Genomic DNA, 4,168 nt, shown 5'->3' on the forward strand with positions numbered 1-4,168 from the left:
ACTTGCTAAGTCTATGGGACATAGATACTCTAGCCCCTCTAGTTTTAAACCTGTAACCTTCTAAAAAAACACATACTCTCTGCTCGGACTATTTAACATGCTAAGCTGGATCTGTTTCTTCAACTTGTCCTGACGATGAACCACACTAGTTGGTTCGAAACGCGTCCACAAATGGTATTCCATGTGATTTTCGCCAAAAAATCTCTCACAAAACACATACTCTCAACCATTAAAAATTTATCAAAATAAATGTGTTATAGGAAAAATATGTAAATAAAAAACTCTTTCAAAAAAGCCATAAAAAGCTGGTTGATGAACAAATGTATTCGTAAACAACAGAATAGTTATTGTTGCATTTCATCCCCATATTACAATACAATAGCATGTCTTCATTTCCACAGTTGCATTTATAAATAACTGGAAACTCTAAGCATAAATCTAGGGTGAATCATTTAGGAGTGGTAAAGCTAATCTGGTAGTAAAAGGAATTTATTTTCAAAATTTTGACATGAATATGGTTTCACCAGTGGGTCCATGGTGATGGAATGATGTTCTGGGGTTCTGTATAATTTTGAATCGATCCAGAACCTACAAAAATCGATCAGAGTTTAGGAGAGTTTTGGATGTATTGAAACTCTGACTCCCGAAAGCCTGAAAGCTCCTTAATCAGCAGAGTTAATCTTGCGTGCCTGCAGGTAAACTCGAGACTTGATAACGGAATCTCCAATTTTGAAACCAGGAGTGACAGCAAACGCCACAAGGTGTCCTCCATTAATGTCTTCTAATTCTTCAACTGGAACTATGCTTTCCATGTAAGTGGGCTGGAACGCTGTTCCTCGTTTAACATGGAAATGACTTGGGACTGGATTGAAGGAGAAGGCGAGCTTGTGAAGCAGCCAAACAGCCTTAGCCAACCTGCAGAACATCTCGTAGAAGTAGGAGGGGGGATGCCTGCCATTGACAACATTGGTCCTGTGATCAAAATTTCCAAAAAAGGCTTCTTCCATCTTAGGATGCACAATGCGGAGGAATTTCTTGTTACAGAACTTCCCGAATGGGCAGTCGGGTAATATGTTCAGAAGCTCCATGGGTTCCATCAAGTGCATGTCCCGAAATTGGCTGAAGCAACCCCGCCTGTGCTTGTCTGGTTCTAGGAGAGAAGAAAGGCTCCCACTCATGTAGAAGGTCTCGTTTTCGAACCCTGTGAACATCTTCTGGCACACATAAGATTCCAATGCATATTTCGTGTGAGACTGTTTTGCGTATTTTACTCCTGGTTCAATGGAATTCACGGCGGCAGGGATATCCCACTTGGCATCCTTCATGAGCGAAGTCAGGAGCGCTGTGAAGTTTTTAGCAGCTGCCCTGACATCCAGCATGCTGGACTGAAACAGTTGGGGGTTGGGGGATTCGAACGCTGCACAGCCTGAGACTACAATGTGATAATCTCTAGTGCTGCTGGCATGTCGTTTCAATGGAGGCCTGTCTGCTTTATCTTTCTTCTTAGTATTTGACCCCCTCAGATTTTGCTTAAGGAATTCGATCTCGGCATTCTTTTCCTTTAGCTCGCTGCGCAGATCCTTGACAACACCCTCATAAACCTCCTGAAGCCTTTTGTCATCCATGTCCTGAATTTTTCGACTGAACGAACTGTGGCTTATTTCATGGCTTCTTCTGTAGGACTGCTTCAGGTCGGACAGCTTTCTGATCTGTGCAACGACAGCTTTATCAGCTTGATAAAGCCTCTCAGGTTCATATGGCGAATGGGCTTCTTGCAGGCGGACATAGGCAGTTTTCAGAGAGGAGATGCTATCAAACATCTCGGCAATCACAGTTTCCATGGCATGCATTCTCTGTAACAGTTTCTCATATTCACTAGACTCCAGGGGGTACACTTCCACAGACTCATTTCGACTGTCGTCATTGTTTATGTCTGCTGTGAGATCGCTGCTGACCTCTTCATCCATGACCCTATCTGCTGCATCATATTCGTCAGAGGAACAATATGTAACTCCAAGTGACTCTCCATTGGTGAATTTGCGAGCCAGAGGCTGAAGAAAACATGAACGAGCAACCTTGTGCATTAATTCTGCAAAGTTGGACACCTTTTGTGGTGTACCCATGCAGCACAATATTGCAGAATCCTCTGAAACTTGTGTTTAGTCCAAGGGTTGTAGACTACTAGAAGTTCACCACAGCCAACTCAACATTGTATGCTCTGGTAAAAGTCGTTGCTTGGTCTAGTGGATGTAGATCATAGGAGTTTATTAAACTGGCCTAACTTCGAATCTCAGTGCAATTTTGCAGGGTCAAGTTTCGATCCTTTGATCTAGTGGGAATTTATCATAATTAGCACAAATTTCATTCTCAATGCAATCCTGTAGAGACTTTACCTGAGTTTGAACAGCATCAATACTTCCAGTTGATCTCTGCTGGATATAGACCAGTAGAAATTGACCACAAGTAATCGAAATTTATTCAAAATGCAACCTTGTAGGGAATTTTGATCCAGATCAATACTCCATGGAGTACAAAAATACTCTCACATTCCAATCCAATCCAATCATGCAGCTCACTGGTAAAATAACCTGTCCAATTATATCAAATGGGCATGTAACAGTAATAGAGTGCTTGTCCAATGTTGTCTTCTCTGCATCTTCTTTCTCTTCCAACAGCTGAAAGCTCCCATCATCTACTCTTGGGGTGTGTGTAAGTGGCTAGTTATAGTACTGTAAACCATGCTGCGAGTGCCTCTGGGAATGCAAGAAGCCATATATGAGATTCAGTGAAATCCAGCTCTGATTTTCAAATCATTTTGGATCAACCCAATAGACAAATCTAGAATTTGAGTTGTTCTACAGAATTTGTTTACTGGTGTTCACTAGTTGCAATCCAAAGAGAAAAATATACATTTGGAAACATCCAGCAAGCTTCCAGGTGCATGGAAGGACTAAAATTCACTGCCTTGATTGAAGTTAAAACTCTATCTTAGTGGGCAGATATTCTCATAAACTCAACTCTCACTTTCTGTATGAACTCAAGCAATCCAACGGACTGACTGATCACAGGTAATAATCTTCTCACTGTGGCTGATTTTGCTGTGCACTAGTTGTATACTGGTGAGAGTTTACTACAACTAGGCCAGGTTCAGTTCTCAACGTATTCCTGGACGGGCCTTACCTGAAAATCACCTAAACAACAGGGTCCCCCAGTTCCTATCCTGCTCAGAAGAATGAACTTGGAATACTTAGTGCTAATAAATATTTCTCACAAACTGAGAATACAGAATTTCAAGACCGAGGAACAGTCAATATCACACTCAATGCATCCAGAGAACCAAGGCTAAGCATGAAATAGAAAACGGTTTGGTTGAGAAGTACCTGAATTTGAGTTGTTCTGATATTCCGGGCTCTCCATCAGAGTTGGAAAGATTGCAGATCAGGAATGAAAAAGGAGGCAGCTTTGGAAGCTCTCAAGAATACTATAAATCTTGAAGTTTCAGATATACATGTGCGCGCGTGCCTGCATTTTATTCAGTGCAGAAAGGCTTTTCAGAAAGCCGCCAGAAACAATAAGTGGGGTTTCAAAACCAAAGCTGCACAAGTGTGTGGAGTCCACATACCGTTGTTTGAAAAAGAGGGTCCAACAACTGTTTGATTAACCCCGTAAGTACACATATTCTCTGGGATAAAAACTGCTTCAAAAAATAATTGAATCCAGTTTGGCTTGCCTTGTTTCTAGGTAGCAGAAATGTAATCATGTTACTGTTTTGCAGGAGTTGAAGCCTACTCCACTGCAGTCTAACATCTTTATACTTGTCAGGTTGTGGACAGAAGTTTAAGATAAGAACCTAAAACCAAACTGTAAAGCCACCATTATGGAAAAAAATAAGCTGTAAAGCCAAACCCTGACAGTTCTATCTCATATTGGGATTCACTTTGCCCTATATCTGACAAAGTGGTTGATGATGAGAAATATTTCTCTTACAATAAGACTGTAAAGTCAAACCCTAAGCAGTCTATCTCAGATAAGGATTCACTCTGCCCTATATCCGACAAACTGGTTGGTAATGATAAGTATTTTTCTCATTTTTTCTACTTTCAAAGAATGTAAACCGACAAACTGGTGGGTGACGATAAATATTTTTCTGATTTTTTACTTCAAAAAA

At 40.9% G+C, this 4,168-nt stretch overlaps 1 pseudogene across 4 annotated transcripts; it reads right to left on the minus strand.

Annotated features, from left to right (window-relative positions):
- Positions 1 to 325: 325 nt before the first annotated feature.
- LOC149150665 (protein GRAVITROPIC IN THE LIGHT 1 pseudogene) lies at positions 326 to 3,931 on the minus strand (annotated as a pseudogene). 4 transcript variants are annotated; one of them, XR_016262674.1, is made up of 3 exons: positions 3,623 to 3,931; positions 3,381 to 3,522; positions 326 to 3,220 (listed from the first exon to the last, which is right to left on the minus strand). The product of XR_016262674.1 is annotated as a protein GRAVITROPIC IN THE LIGHT 1 pseudogene, transcript variant X2 (transcript). The 4 variants fall into 4 exon arrangements; XR_016262675.1 differs by having other exon boundaries at positions 326 to 2,753; positions 2,911 to 3,220; positions 3,381 to 3,931; XR_016262676.1 differs by having other exon boundaries at positions 326 to 2,753; positions 3,381 to 3,931.
- Between the last annotated feature and the right edge of the window lie 237 nt (positions 3,932 to 4,168).

Source organism: Pinus tabuliformis, chromosome 9 (genome assembly GCF_031772625.1).
Source record: "Pinus tabuliformis cultivar Carrire ecotype Pingquan chromosome 9, CPIR1, whole genome shotgun sequence".
Classification (NCBI taxonomy): Eukaryota; Viridiplantae; Streptophyta; class Pinopsida; order Pinales; family Pinaceae; genus Pinus; species Pinus tabuliformis.